This window comes from Triticum urartu, chromosome 7, assembly GCF_003073215.2.
Source record: "Triticum urartu cultivar G1812 chromosome 7, Tu2.1, whole genome shotgun sequence".
Taxonomy (NCBI): Eukaryota; Viridiplantae; Streptophyta; class Magnoliopsida; order Poales; family Poaceae; genus Triticum; species Triticum urartu.
Genome location: NC_053028.1, coordinates 707,769,893 through 707,786,302, shown reverse-complemented (window position 1 = coordinate 707,786,302; position 16,410 = coordinate 707,769,893). Strand labels below are relative to the sequence as shown.

The 16,410-nt window shown below is 46.5% G+C and overlaps 2 long non-coding RNA genes across 3 annotated transcripts; one reads left to right on the top strand and one right to left on the bottom strand.

The window, feature by feature from the left end:
- Positions 1-1,065: 1,065 nt before the first annotated feature.
- Positions 1,066-2,873, top strand: LOC125524737. 2 transcript variants are annotated; one of them, XR_007290927.1, is made up of 4 exons: positions 1,066-1,316; positions 1,408-1,500; positions 2,029-2,100; positions 2,552-2,873. It is a non-coding gene; the product is annotated as an uncharacterized LOC125524737 (long non-coding RNA). The 2 variants fall into 2 exon arrangements; XR_007290926.1 differs by lacking the exon at positions 2,552-2,873 and having other exon boundaries at positions 2,029-2,510.
- Positions 2,874-11,577: 8,704 nt separating this feature from the next.
- On the bottom strand, positions 11,578-16,204 carry LOC125523057. Its single transcript, XR_007290091.1, has 3 exons — positions 15,936-16,204; positions 12,197-12,268; positions 11,578-12,104 (listed from the first exon to the last, which is right to left on the bottom strand). It is a non-coding gene; the product is annotated as an uncharacterized LOC125523057 (long non-coding RNA).
- Between the last annotated feature and the right edge of the window lie 206 nt (positions 16,205-16,410).

Below are 16,410 nucleotides of genomic sequence, written 5' to 3'. Positions count from 1 at the left end.
CACCAGCTGTGGACTCCTACAGCAGCGCCGGACGCTGGAAGGGCAAAGGGCCGGCGGCGAGGAAGTGGTGAAGAAGGTCTCTATATATGTTTGATTATCGTTTTTAGTGTTTGAACTTCTCCGGCGATGAACTGTGCCGATCTTTTGGATGATGTAAAGTGGGTTTATGTGCATTTCATTCACCGTTTCATGCCGGTTTTTCTTTGAACGTTGTTTGATTATGTAGGCAGTAGGCTAGTTCATCACGTGCATACGTAATATGGATATAGGATACCGGATATGAGATACGCGGATGCGGAGAGGCAAATTTGAGGCGTGCCCGGTCAATGTCTGCGGACGAGGCCGGACGCGTCCGTGGGCGTTTGAGGGGTCAGATTTGCTGTCTATGGCTGTAGATGCTCTAAGCAATTGGTTGAATTAATCCAAATTTAGTATTTCACATTCCAAGAATTGATAATTAATTCTGGGATGTGACAGTGATGCTTAAGAGCCAAGCACATCGCCTCTGGAGTGCAGCTGCGGCCTGACCGACAGAGGTGGATTTGGCCGGTAGCTATATCCAGTTTACCTTTGGTGTAGGATGAGAATCTCATTTCCGGTGTTTCATTTTGGCACACCTAGTTAGCTCTAGCTGGTGGTTTTCATTTTCTCGGTGTTCTCTTTGTGATTCAATCTGCTGCTGTTGCAGACGGTGGAGAGCCTTGTAAAGCTTTAAGTATAAGCTGGACCTTCGGGTCTCGATCTCCTCTAAAACACAAACAAAATTTGCATTGTTTTCTTTCTCAGACATGCACTAATCTGGACACTCACCACTCCACTGAGAAATTATATATGCCCTTGATCGATCATAAGCACAATCCAGATATGGACATTTTATAAAAGAGCTCTTTTACGGTGATTGGCGAGTTACAACTCGTAATTTCGTGTAACTCCGTCTCTGTTTTTTTCTAACCGTCGGATCTGAGAAATGACTTAAAGGGTTTTTTTTGTGTGCAAAGGATAGAGTTGTAAATTAGCAGGTCAATCTAATCGCTAGTCAATCCCTGACACAGCCCTCGTCGTTGTTAGGCTCCTCAATCCCCTCGCACAAGGAGCCACCGCCAACCCTGCCCTTGACCGTGGCGCCGTCGGCGTCCTATCGCTCGTGCCACCGCCGCCGGCGACCCTCGCACAGCCGCAGCCGCAGCCGCCTGCTCTCCTCTGCTGCCCCAGCGCCCCGAGCATCGCCCCGTCGAATAGGGCCTCCCCACGGCAGCGCCTCCTCCCTGGATCAGCCACTGAAGGCCATCAACGCCGGCGACCGAATCCATAGGAAGGTAACCCCGGGGCTTAATCTTCCGCCGCCGCTGCCGCCGAGGACGGCCCTGTTTTTTCATGTACATCCTCTGACTCCGTTCTCCTGCCCAGTCGTCCGCCGCCGCCGAGGACGGAGAAGGTCCGGTGTCTATAACCGTCGATTCTGAAAGCTCAACAGGTCAAGTGACCTTGTAGAATATTTTGGTATGTAAATGTTTCACTTATGATCAACATGTTCTTGTGGTTAAAATTTAGAAATAGTATCTTAACCAGAATAATCCGAATGATAGAGGTAGTGTCGTACAGGAAATAATCTTTTTTGCAGTAGAAAACAGTCAGTAGATATCATATCTTGTTTAAGTGTTCAGTTGCCGGTTACGGTTTGAACACTGGAGAGTGTGCCTTTTGTTTTGATACAATTCAGTTAGCATGGATGGTGTTTGTGATTGGGTGATGAATTTCACCGTGGCAACTACGGACAAACGTAATATTGGGAAGACTGTGCAGTGTGCTTTTTGTTCCGATGAATACAGTTCTGTTAGCTTGGAGGGACTTTGTGATTGGGTGATAAATTGTAGGTGTAAAGATAAGAATCTGGTTCTAATGGGGCAGCGACAGTTATTTGTTATTTTTGGAAAAAGAGCACCGATGCTTTGCTTCAGAAATATCTTCCCTATGGATTCTAGCGTTTAGTTGATAAAGTTACAGAGAAAAGACTTGTGTGATGTGCAGGTAGCAGGCTGCACAAAAATGTTGGGTGGGCAAGGAATTGAAGGATGGAAAAACTTTCGAGCTTCGCTGGAAGTTGCGTGATCGATGAGCTTCTTTTAAACCAGTCGCTTGTTTTGTAAGGGTGTTGGAGTGAATTGATCCATTACAAGGATAGCTTGCTTTGTTTTGGCAGAGAGCCATCGTTGTTGCTCTGCTTTGCATGTTGTTACGTCTTGCTGATGGTTTATGTTTTTTTCCCTGAACTGGACAAACCTAAGCTTGTATTATCCGTTTCATGCTGAATGACAGTGGCTCACTTGAGCTCCTTAATTTTACAAAATATCTATCTTTCGCTCAAAATATCTACTCCTATTGATTTTTAATGAGTGGAACTTAATAGAGTTGGACTTCAGGGATTTATAAGGTTGCAAGTGTCTTTTTATTCTAGCAAAGTTGCTGCCTCATTTATTGAGGAAAGTGTTACTAATACTTTTGACCAAAAGAAGTAGGACTAATGTTTGCTCACATGGTCTCCTATGAACAGTGATTGTGGGCGTCCACGATGGACGCTGGGGTGCAGGGACTTGTTTCAACAGCGGCATTTTGAGGTCATGCATATGAAGATAGGAAATACTGTTGATGAGGTGGAGTTGATCGGAATGGGATGTGTTTGGGATCATATCGGGTTCCCCTGCTGCTATCTCTGCAGAGGGTTGAGCGAGACCGCAGTTTCTTGTTCTTGCAGATGCATTCTTGGATCATTTCTTCTGACTATAGTGAATGCCTAATCCTACAGTTATATGAGCAGCATTGTTTTGATGAACTAGGCCTTGTGGTTTTCCATCCCTGTAGCTTGATTGCATTCTTCAAAGGTGACAAAGTAACGATCAAGTTGCATTTTTTTATTTGTGGGTTTGTGTGTGTATTGGGGGTTGTATTGCTCGCCTTGTGGTTTACAGAAATTTAGACGGGTGCATGACCTTGTTGGGAGTTGTATTGTCGGGGCTCCTGAAGATTGATAAAGTTGGGGCTGCTAGATTGCACGCCCACAAGTATCTTTCTTAGTCGTCTAGTCCCACAAGTACTGATCTTACTCGTTCGGGATAACTAATTTCAGTTGTCCGGGTCCACGCGCACCGATCTTTTAGTCGTTCGGGCGGCGGTACCACTCTTAGTCATTCAGAGCCACAAGTATCGATATTAGTCGGCTGGACCCACAAGTACCGGTCTTACTCGTTTGGGCTCACTAGTATCAATGTTAATCATTTAGGCCCACACGTACTGATCTTAGTTGTTAAGGTAGTTGCAGGTCCGGATGACCGGTAATGCTAGTTGTCAGTCCAGACAACCCATAATAGTAGTTCTGGGTTCGATGACCCATAATGCTAGAAGTGGGATCAGATGACCAATAGTTCTAGTTGTGGGACCGGACGACCCATAGTGGTGCTGGTGGACCTAGACGACCCATACTTGAAGTTCTAAGTTCAGACGACCCATAGTGGTGATTGTATAACCGGATGACCCATACTTATAGTTCTGGGTTTAAACGACCCATATCTAGTAGTGGGATCAAACTACCCATAGTGCCAGTTGTGTGCCCACAAGTAACACTATGGGTCGGGCCACCAATACCACCTCGTGCCCCTTTATGTCGTCCGAACCACCAATGCCACTACTAGTCACTCTGAATCGCCCGGGCTAACAAATACAACTAAGAATCACTCTGGGTCGTAGGGCCCACACATACTGCCGGGAGGATGACCCCCAGGTAGCCCCAAGACTGCGAGCCGGACAGGGTGCCTGCCTGCCCGGGCAAGCTGCCCCAGGGCGTCTGTCGATAAAAGACCCCAGGGGGCTCCTCGCATCGACTTGCTCGTGGACGCTCGTTCCCGCCTCTCTCTTAGACGACGACACGATCGAGAGGCAAGAATGAACAGCTAGCTCCTTCCTCCTCCACCAAACAGCTAGCTCCTTGTGCATATCATACCATTTCAGCAGGACTAGGGGTACCTCCCCCGGAGGGCCACAAACCTAGGTATGTCTTGTGTCTCACACCCGCGCGTCCCTACCTTGCTTCCGGAACCCACCAGCGTCCGCCGGGCATATGAAGCGGGTTTGGGGCGCCCGGCTGTAGATGCTCCAACCCTCACAATACAAGTGCTTCGTTGGTCCATATAAAATGCTTCGGACACACATTGAATTAGATGAGAGGAAATGATTCAGTACCATCATGCTTCCGGTGCATGCTTTCTTTAGTTTTGGAATAGAGAAACCAAAGAATATGGAGGAAGCACAAAAAACTGATCAACAAGGGCTAAACCTGGCGTGATTTGTGGGGGTAGTTGTCAGGAAGCAAACTGCATGTAAACTGCCTAGCAGGCCCACGTTCTATTATTCCATCGTACGGAGTCAATTAGCGAACGGAAGGAGCTAATCCCGTGCCGGCCTTAAACATCAGATCCGACGTCCATCTTACTTTCTATCCCACGGCACAGCTTCCCTAATGATTCACTCAAAAGAAAAAAAACTGCCCTAGTGACGGATTTACCCTTTCATAAATTAACTGGTCCCACCTAAATTTTGTAACGGTCCCACCATTATATGTAATTTCACGTAATTTCAATTTCGTAATTCCTCGTAACTCCTATTTTCCCACAGTCAGATAAGGGTGGATGAACGGCTCCTAAAATCGCCAATCACCGTAACAGTTGTATTTATAAAATTGTGATGCCGCTTAATACAAGTAATTCACATATCTGAACAAGAAACAATGCTCCAGTTTCGTCTGAGTAGGATGTCGCAGCAGGTAGAGTTGATGTACAGTACTGATCTTTCAAGGCCGTCATAATAGTTATCGTATCTCGTGCGGAGTGCTGATCCGATGAGACGTGGGATGATGAACGGGTGTTTATGGACATGTAGAGGATGCTATTCTTGCGTTGGAAAAACGTACAAGGTTTGACTAGACAGAAGAGAAGAGATGGCTTACTCCTCAGGGTTCACGTTCTGCACATACATGAAACGGATCAGCGCCTTAAATACGTAGTGCAACCTCCTTAAACGCCTAATGAATCACCACACATGAAGTAGTTTTAAGTGACTACCTTTGAAATGGTCGATTACGCAGAACCGCTCACAGTTACTTAGTACCTTTGGGACATGTCGAGGAAGAGGAACATCTAGCCGGAGGAAGGCATTTATAAGGATCAGCTCAAGGAGTTCCGGAAGGAGACGACTGGCCACATCTTGTAGTTTGTTTTTTGCGGGAAAATCTTTGACTCCACATTGTTGGGCTAAGTTACGTTCGCATCATCGCTTTGGATTAAATCAATTGAACCTACTGAAAGAAATTCCTTTGGGTGTGTGACATTACCAGGCGCGACAAGAATGTTGATGGGATGCTCACTGGAGATGAGGTCAAGAAGGAAAATAGGCCAATGATGCATAGATACATGTATGAATTATGCATGCACAAACATACCGTGACAAGTATCTGATGCCAAGCTTTAGTTTTGGTAAGAGGTTTTGTTGCCCGTAGCAACGCACAGCCATTTAACTACGTGTCATCCAAAATAAATAAATTAAAAGCCCGTGGCTACTCACGGGTGTTCTGCCAGTGATGACTATGTTTCAGTAGTATTATTGTTGCAGTGTGCTTACCAGCAACATACAAGCTTTTGAATGGAACAATATTGGGAACCTTGGATTCGGAGAAAGGGTTGTCCTCGACGTCGAAAATTATCTTTTACTGCATTGACTCAAGATTGACCATGAAAACACCGTCACTTGTCAAAACAAACATCGCATTATGATCACCATCAATCCATAGCTCCCATCTCCGTGTGGACTGAGGATGGAGGTGGGGTTGGGCGTGGCCGATGGCGGAGGCGGCCAACCCGGATCCGGTCTTGGCGGTGGCAATGATGACGGCTGGCCCGGATCCGGCCATGGTGGTGGCGGCATCCCCTCCGCCAGGATCACGGGCCAGGACGTGGGCCCTTGTGGCGGCGGATCTTGGGATCCCGTGTCCGGGCTCGTCGCAGGACGCGCGTGGCGGCCGGAGCTTCCTCCGGCATCGACGACGCTTGATGCAGGACCTTGGCGGCGGTTGCCATTGTATGGGTGCGACAGCGGCTGGCGCGACGGTGAGTGCTCGCTGTAGCTCCTGGAATCGGGGCGGCGGCCCTCTTCATCAATGGTGGTGGACTCCGTGGTCGTGTGGGCGACTCGGAGTCTGGATCTCGAGGTGGTGACGGCCTTCTGAGGCTGGTGGCGGTATGGGACGTCACTTTCATCAACAGGTCGGTTCGATGTGGCTCGGTAAGTGACACATGTGCCTCTTTTAGTGTTGTCCGGTGGTGCCTGTCGTCGGCAGGTGAAGCCACCGATGGATGCGCTACCGGCGGACGCTACGCACGACGTCTTATACGGAGACATCAAGTCATGCCTGCCACCGGCAGGTGATGCACGGTGGCTCTAACTGAGGTGTCATGTTTAGCATGTTGTTGTTGAATCGAAGGTATTGCGAGAGTAGCGGGTGGTAAGCGGTATGGGACGTCTTTGACTTCCATTGTATCCTCCAGAGGTATGTCATCGCGCGCCTATGGAAATGATGAGTTTATGCACTCGGGTGGAAACAGAAGATCTCTGATCGGACTATGTCATCGCGCGCCTGTGTCGTGTCCTTGTTGAAGGTGGTGGATTGAAACTTGGCTTTGCGGATGAGAATCCGGAATTCAACCTTGTGGCGGACTCGCCATCATCGGTGCATGTGCGGCGATTCCTTGTTGAAGGCGTAGCCTAGGAGCTATGTTTTTCATATATGTTGTGTCTTGTATCATAGGGTTAACGGCTATGCGGGGGAGTTTCTATCGCGAGGTATATGGCCTCCGGGTTTGTTTTAGCTTTATTTCCTGGTCGACGATGTTCGGCTGCTGGATTTTATAATATTAATAATATATAGCTGCATTAATCATCCTTCAAGAGGGCCTAAACATGGACAGAGGAACACAAATATGGATCATGTAATGGTGTATCTAAGCGTAGAAAACATTCCAAGGCCAACGGATGAATTACTATTCGCGTCGGCTCGTCCCCTCTTGAAATCCTTTCCTTTGCTTGGATAAGGCCTAAACAAGGACTCATTAACACAAAGGGATTTTTCAACCCATTTTTCCAACTTTTTCATGCACGTGCAATTTTAATTTTAAGTATATCCATAATTCCTAAAAATGCACTTAATGTCTTCAATATAGAAAAACAACCCTAGAAAATGCCAAATTTTGACATGGAAAGAGTGATGGTGTATGTTGAGTGTATAAAAACTTTCAAGTTAAACGATAATGCAGCTGACACTTCCTCGAAGATGTTCCATTTTCTAAGTAGTGTATGTCAAAACTTTTGCGAAAACTTCTCAAACTTTTACCACAGTAACTAGGGATCTTATGATGACATCGTGCCAGTTTCCATGTTTTTCAGACTCCATTTGCATTTTCTAGACATGAAAAATCATTATGTTCCATGGAACACGTGATGGTTTATGTTGAGTGTATAAAAGGTTTCAAGGTCAAATGGTGGTAACTCACAATTCATCCTCAAACCCAACCCGTTCCCTCTTGCAACCATGATTCCTACTCACAGATGTTCCATTTTCCAAGCAATGTACATAAAAAATTTGCAAAATCTTCTCAAATGTTTACCACAATAACTAGGGATCATATAATGACAGCATACCGATTTCATATTTTTCAGACTTAATTTGGATTGTGTACAAATAAAAATAATTATGCTCCATCTATGGGTTGAGTCCTTGGATAATTCCTGAACATAGACTCATCAACACAAGTAGCATTTTTGGACACATTTTTGCCAAAATTTTCATGCACTTAAAGTTCAATTTTTACGAATCAAATCACTAGAATACGTAGAGAACATTTTACTTATTGTTCATTTTTTTGGATGAAAATGAATTAGTTATTATTTGAATGGACCATTAATTCAAACACTTATTTTAATTAGAAAGAAAACCCCTAAATATTACGGGTCCCACCCTAGTTTTCTAGAACTTTTAAAGGAAATTATTTGGACTTTGGAATTAATCCATAATGTATTTCGATTGGATTATATTAATAGTAAAAATGATATAAGTTTAAACTTCATGAAAATAACATGTAACCTTGGAAAGTATTTAATGTGCTAAATTTAAATACTAAGAAGAATTAGCACCTGTTTGAATCACTTTGGGATTACAAATGAGTGTCAATTAAATTAAATAGAAAACATAAAGGAAAAAAGAGAGAGAAATAACTCCTCACCTAGCATAGTAGTTTAGGACCAGTCCGACCTGCTTGGGGTCGTCTTCAACCTCTCGGGGAGGTAAAGTCACACGCGCAATAAAGTGGCCCTATGCATCGCCCAGATGCAGAGGCCGGGGGTCCTCCTCCTTTTCTCAAAAGAAAAGTCACACGCGCACGCGGATGCTGCCACCTCCTGCTTCGATGTGGCCGAGCCCCCCCACCCACCCGCGCTGGATCCCCATCGACATTTTCTTCCTTTCCCCTGATGTCCTCGACCTCATCTCGCTCTCTATCTTGTGTTCATGAGCATGTCCGCGTGTGTGCAGTCACCACTCACCACTCACCACCATCCTCTACCCGGGTCGACAAAGACCTCAAATCGCCGCCCTGCGCCCCATGTTTTCTAGGAACACCGCCGCTGCACGCTGGACCTCCAAGAAGATCGAATCAACCTCTGCTATCATGAACAGAGCGCTTCAACATCGTCTTCCCGGCCACGGTGACCAGCCGCCATCGTCGATTCACTGAAGCCCGAGCTTCGTCTACCTATTTGACCATATCATCATCTTCTAGGTGTTTTTCCACGTGTGATGCCTCATCTCCCATTGTCCTTTGCATCCACAAGGTTGCTTTTCCGCCATGGCCGTAGCTCTGCCGCCGCCTGCCATGTCACTGTTGTTGCTAGAGATGGTCGCTGTCAAAACTGAGCACGAATTAGAGTTCCTAGTCCTCCCAGGGTTCCTCTGAGCCCATTAGCTAGCCTCCCCGTGCCCGGTAGCATCATCTGCATCCTCATCACCGGCGATCTTCCACGCAACCCCTGGTGCCCTGCTTGGTTTCCTAGGCTCGCGCGAGTGACGGCTTCATCCTAGTAGCCTTAAACGTTGCCGCCGTGGCCCGTCGATGCATCTCTGCCGCAAAATAAGGTCGCTCGCGACCAAACCCGGGCGGACTGACGTGGCCTAAGTACCCTGTTAACTACTCCCTCCGTTCCTAAATATAAGACCTTTTAGAGATTTCATTATAGACTATATACGGAACAAAATGAGTGAATCTACACTCTAAAGTATATATATATATATATATATATATATATATATAGTTCATAATAAATTCTCTGAAAGGTCTTATATTTAGGAATAAAGGGAGTAGATGACACCCCGTACGTCGCTGCCGGACTTTGTTGTCGTGAAGATGATAACGACTGGAATTACTTTTATGATAAATTATATTTACATTCAATGAATTTTGTTTTATAACATGCATATCAGCACGATGATTTGAACAATTGAAAGGAAAGATATTGGAATACCCAAGAACTGGAATAGCTCCTGACTTCGGGAATACCTTGACCTTCATGGTCTCTTCTGAACATAGCCAAATGCCGTATAAAATAAGGAACGGAAAATCTACATGGCTCATACAGTAACACTTGGTACAAAAGAATAATCCAGAATAGTGGCCCATTGCATTGTTGTAATTTATTAGGTGTGCAAACTACAAAAAATCCAGAGAATCTTAGGAGTCTTAATCACAACATATACACGGGGTTTTTGATCATTTGAGTAGTACCAAAATCGGTCACTGTTACCACTGAACAATCGTACTGTACGATTCGTACAGCCACATCTCTTGTGAGTTGTGAATCAACATATCCTGACATATGTATAGTCCAATCAATCAAACTGTAAGGTCCAAAAGACTACACAAATCAAATTTTATCCTATATTCAAAGTTTCAAACTGATGTACCTAGCTGAGGAAAGGCAGCTGGGCCAAATAGAATACGTTGGGGTAGAGGCGGCAGTGTAGGGTGGTGAGTAGGAGAAGAGGCGGATGACTCCACGCGCCCCGGCCTCTACTACGACGTAGAGCGCAGACTCCTCGGCGCCCATCACTATGGCAGAAAGCCATGCGCTGGATTTGGAAGCCCTAGCGTCGGATGCCTCATCGTCTAGACGTCGACCATGATGCGATGCACTGCGTTGCTTGGCGGAGACACGGAAGGCGTCCCAATCGAGGCATTAGTGGATGGTGGTGAGCACATAAGAAGAGGGTGGACGACTCGGAGTGTCCTGGCCCCGTTGCAACGTACTCCCTCTGTAAACTAATATAAAAGCGGTACAACACACACTCCGGGCGTTCATCAATTAAACACGGTAGCCAGCAACGTGCTGCAATCGGACGCCTCGGCGTTGCCCTGGATAGGACGGTGTCACAGGGTTGAACGGAGGCAAGTGACGCGGTGTGGACAAACCCTGAGTATCATGTGACGGACCGTGTCAGCGTCCTGAGATCGCCTGGCGGGAGATCGACCGGACATCCACTGGCGATCAGGCGAATGAGTGGCTGCTCTGTGGTCTTGTCGACCACCAGTGCTACTGATCGGTGCGGGTGGATTCGGCAGCTGAAACTTGCTTTATATTGGATAATACGACTCATCGAGGAAGGGGCAGAAGACGAATGTGACCAGAAAATTCAATCGTCAAAGGTGATGTGAGGCAATTATGGAGAAGATAGAGAGGCCGAAGGGAGAGGTAATCGTCAGTTCTTTCGCCAAACTAAATACCCGGCTGGATTATGGAGAAGATAGAGAGGCCGGAGGGAGGGTAGTCGTCAGTGCTTCCGGCCAACTAAGAGGGTGCTTGGATCCAAGTGACTTATTTTAGTCTGATTAAAAATAGTCTCTTTAAGAGGCTAAAGTTTTAAACACCCCTGACTAAAGAGGGGCTAAAACTAGTCTTGAGACTAAAATTTGTTAGTCATGGGTACCCCTACTAAAATGTGGATTAGTCCTCTCTCTCCTCATTTAACTCCTCTCCTTTAACACAGGCAAGTTCTGGATTGGAGGGTTTGGAGGATAATAAATGCTCATTAACTTGATTTTAGTCTCTTTAGTATTTGGATCCAAGTATGGGTGAGTCTATCAAGTTTTAGTCTCACTACTTTTAGTCATGGGATTGAAACGTATCCAAGCATCCTCTAAATACCCAGCAGGAGAGGCAATTAATAATAGTTTAATACCCAGTGTAGTGCTTCATGTCTCATGACTGGATGGGTGCATATATAACTAGGCAGATTGATGCAGTACGATTCGAGCTACGGAACCTCTCGTTCCTGGTGGCTCCAACCCTAGCCGCCGTCAGGAGACGCCAATCATCCAGTGCCGTCCTTCGGCGGCCCCCCTCCACCGACGACCTCGGTCGCCGGTGGTGAGGGGGTCGTCGGATCCAGGGCCGGTCCACATATATACGTGGCCTGGGGCAGGAAGACAACAAGGGGCCCTTGTTCTTTTTTTCTCTTGACACACATGAACTGAAAATATTTTGTATGTCAAGACCAAAGTAAATATTCAGTAGATGGAATAGATAGATCCATTATCTTTGAATTCTAAAACTAACTCTACAATTTATTTATCGACCAAGACAATTTCAAACATTTACTATATATTGCCACTTGCAGTGTTTCCTGAAAGAGCTACTCGTCCGGTAAGAAAATTGTCAACCGAATTTTTTGGGAATTCTACGTGTTCATCTATACATGTTTTTCCCCATATTTTCATCACTACTACTAGAGAAATGCTTTTGGCAAGACATGTCACCATATAAGGCGTGTAAAACATGTTCAATACAGATCAGAAAAGCATCTGGATATCATATGGCATAATGTGAATTTGTACGAATGCCACAATAGTCAGCACAAATGAGAAGCCAACACCATGAATTGAATTAACGCCTCCCCTTCTCCTAATCTCCTTAATGCTTTCTCAGAACCAATGAAGAGCAGAAGATTATTAGATGACCTATGCAAGTCAGCAGATCTGAAGGAGTTAGAGCCAGAGATGGAGAGCAAAGCTATTTGAAATAGAATCATTAAACGAAGGAAGAGAATTACAGGGAGGATGCAGATCTCTCTGATTGGAAGGTTCCATGATCATCTGTTAATCGCTTGTCGCGCCCTTGGAATCTGAAAGACACCGAAACGGCAGCGTTGTTCAGGGATTGTGAATTTAGTATAAGCTCGGAGGAGAGGAGTCATCGAATGCAGCAGAGGAGAACGAGGGACTTGTGGATCCGGTGGAAACCGATTTGACTTCTGCGTGAGTATTGCTCGTATGTCCACCAGTGTAATGGGCTTTACACTTGCACGATTACAACTTGGGCATTTTTATATTTTTTTCTCTAGATTTCTTCGGCCTGAGACAAAAACACACTGGGTTCTACTACCTGGGTCGGGGCCTCTACCTCCTCGGGGCCTAGGGCAGGTGCCCCGCTACCCTGGCCTATGGGCCGGCCCTGGTCGGATCCACACGTGTGGAGCGTTTTTACTCCCTTGTAGTCTAGGTTTTTAGACTGTTCATCATCTTGGCTTCGGCGACGACAATGATGGTGTTGAATAAAAATTCTTTGGATCCTTCCCTGACGAGGCCATCGGCCTTATGGTTGGAGATGGATTTGGAAACCAGTCTATTCAAACAAGGATGGTTTGGCGGCGGCGGCATCCTCGTGGTGGGCCTGTGTCCTCGGGCTCCGCCGTTACGATGGCGTTTACTCCGGCGTCGGCGCGGAGCTTGAGAGGTAGTCCAGGAGCGTATGCAGATTGTGCTCTGCATCGACGGCATCTAGAAGACGTAATGTGTGCTGAGTTCGTGGTTCGTGGATGGCAGGTATAGTTCCCTCCTTCAGCGTCTTAGTCTTGGTGGGGTGCTATATCTGGAGTTCGATGGCGTGTCCGGGGTGTTGCCCCGGTCTGATTCGGTCAACAACAATGACTTCACTTTTGGTGAGCAACCTTGGAGGTCTGCAAAGCTGCATATCAACGATGGAGCCGTGTCGAGCTCAGGTGAGGAGGTGATCTGTCATTCTTTTCTTTGGTGGTTACTGTGGTGATGCCGGAGGCAGGTGAAGGGCGTTGGTGTCAAGCTCAGAGATGTTCTGCTATCTTTTCAGTTTTTCATGTCGGTCATTACATGACTTGTACTTTGATCTTTATGATATGAATGAGACACGTATTACCATGCCAAAAAAAATATTGACGCAGCTGCTGATGTGTATAGCTCACATGTAAAGAGAAATGATGTACTTCCTCCGTTCATAAATATAAGTCTTTATAGAGATTTCATTATGGACCACATACGGATGTATGTAGATGCATTTTAGATTGTAGATTCACTCATTTTGCTCTGTATGTAGATTCTAAGTGGAATCTCTACAAAGATATATATTTAGGAACGAAGGAAGTAGTAGAGAGGTGGCACATCACTGATGTGGACAGTGTGCACGGTGAAAGAATAGAAAGTAGTGGGGAATTACTTCTTAAGAATGGTAGATTAGTTCTGAGAAACTTCTTTTAATTTGGCTTAGCACGAGCCGAGCCAAACAAACAATGGCACTGTAGCCACATCAGCGAGAGAAAATTATTAAGCAGCGCTTCTTCGGAAGCCTCCCAACAATCAATTAGGAGTGGGCTGTGAGCGCGTCACTTGGCGCGCTCTCAGTTGTTGCCACGTGTCACGCTCTAGACGCTCCCTCCGCATTTTGTTTATTTTTTTATTTTTTTCGCACACGTTTTCGGCTTTTTAGATTGATTTCTTGGGTTTTTTAGGCTTTTTGGTTTTCCATCGGTCCTTCCACCTTTTTCGAAAAAAAATCACGAGAAAACGCGTTTTCTCTTTTTTTTTTCATGAAAGGCATGGTCCACCTTCCGCGAGAGCCACGGTTTTGCTTCCGTCAGAGGCACGGCCATGCCTCTCGAAAACGAAAAAGAACGTGTTTTTTTTGTCCGTGAGAGGCACGGTTTTGCACCGCGAGAGGCAGGCGGCGCCTCTCGGAAAAGGAAAATATTTTTTCTTATTCTTTTTCTTTTACGAGAGGCACGTTTTTACTTCCGCCAGAGGCATGGCTTTGCTTTCGTGAGAGGAAACGTAAAAAACGTGTTTTCTCTTTTTTTTTTCCTTTCCTAAGAGGCACATATTTTCTTCCGCGAGAGGCATGGATGTGCCTCTCGGAAATGGAAAACAAATGTGCTTTCTCTTTTTCATTCTTTCATGAGAGACATGGTTTTGCTTCCGCGAGAGGCATGACCGTGTATCTTGGAAACGACTTCCGGAAAAGGAAAAAAACATGCTCCCATGATTCGGTTTTTTCGTCCAGTTTTGTTCTTCTGTCTTTTTGGAAAAAAGTTCATCAAAACCTATTAACGCGGGAACTAGTTTTGAAATTCTCGACACGAGGAATCCAACGGTGAAGACGGTTTGTAATTTGGAAGCACAATTAAGAGATAAAACATTTTTAATAAACGGATCTACAAAAAAAGGGAAAACTCCCAGGTTGCGACAAGTGGCGCATATGCAGCGGGGCACTTGTCGCAACCTAGGATGATGGGTATGATGTTTGGAGGAAGTACTCCTCAATTAGTGATCTCGCACATCAGCGTAAGCCATCCATGACAACACTAATAAAACGTACAAATAAGAGAAGTCTAGGCCCAACACGACCCATGACAATTCTCATCATGACAGTTTTCACGACAAACCAAAAGAAACCGTCAACAGTGGTGATGGATTCTAAGAATGTCATCAGTAATCCGTCATGTATTAAAGATTGCTTGTAGGGGGTGACCTAATGCGGTGCTAAGCGTTACAGATGGAGCGGAAAAATATCTGTGAATATTTTTCCGGCTTTAGGCAATTATCAGACATACGATCTGGAGGGGGAGGTTCCATGTTGACTGTGTTGGGGGCATGTAACAGATATGTGGACAGCATATCCGGATTCATCATATTTTTCTGATCGTTTTTCATATATAAATTATTTTCATCCGAGTTACGGTTTAGCTTATGTTTTTTCGAAGTTTAAATGATTTTCTGAAATTACTGGATTTAAATTCGAAAATTAATAGAAATAATGCTATTAGTACCCAGAAGTGTACCAAGTAGTGGGCACAGGGAGGCTGACGGTGGGGTCCAGTCAACTGCCCAGTCAGCAGTTGACTGGTCAACTTTGACGGTCAACTGGACCAGTGGGTGTCATCTCTTAGTGGCAGAGCATATTTAACAAATACTAAACCTTTTAGTTAGCTTAATTAACCGGTGGGGCCACACTATCAGTGGATGTATTAACTAACATCTTTTATTTAATCTTAACCCTAATGCTACAGTTGCATGGCCCACACGTCAGGGAGTGTTAAAGGGGTTAATTAGCATGGCTAGTTACAGGGGTCACTGGTTAGTGACACAGAGCCGGTTTGAACGCCGGCGCGTGGTCCTGCGAGGCAGGTCGTGGTGGCGAGCTTCGGGATCCGCCGCCCGGCGACTAATAGGAGCGCGGAGGCTACCGTTCGAACGAGCGTGAAGAGGAGTGTCTATAGGTGGCCATAGTTCACCCAGCAGCGGCCGGAGCAAGAGTTCGATGAACTCGGGCGTTTGGGCTCGGGTTCGTTGCTTCAAGGGGTTCACGTGTTGCCTGGGATCCCTAGGAGCACGTCAGTGGCTTCGGTTCGAGCTGGGGTGGACGACATCGACCACCACGAGCTCGTTGGCGGAAACAGAACTATGGCGGAGAAGTCAACGGCGGCCGTGAGCTCTAGCTACAGATCGAGAGCAGCAAGAGAGGGATTTCGCCGAGATGCTCACCGTGGAGCTCAAGATGGCTCGCTGGGTGGCTTAGTAGCAGCACGACGATGAACGTTGGCGACCGACGGGGAGGAAGAGGACGGATCTGGCGCTGTGGGCTCTCCGGGTTGATCCTGTGGTCGTAGATGAAGCAGAGGTTCCCGGCGGAGCTGATGGATGAGCTCCTAGGTGGCGGGAAGGTCGGAGAGCGCGCGGATGTCGGCGATCATGGCGACGGTGGCTGGGTGCAGCGAGGGGAGGAGAGGAGCGGCGCAGGGAAGGAGGAACGGGGCAAGTGCGGGCTAGGATTTGCGCCAGGGGGGTCGACTGCGACTTGTAGGCCGCCGTGGAGTCACCGGATGGCCGACACGTGGTCATTCGCGGCCACAGACGTAGCGTGCGCGTCCAACGCGCCGGGGAGGAACACGGAGGAAGACCACAGGCGATGGTGCGTTGGCCGGCTACTGTTGCCAGCAGGCCTAAGTGCACAGTGCGC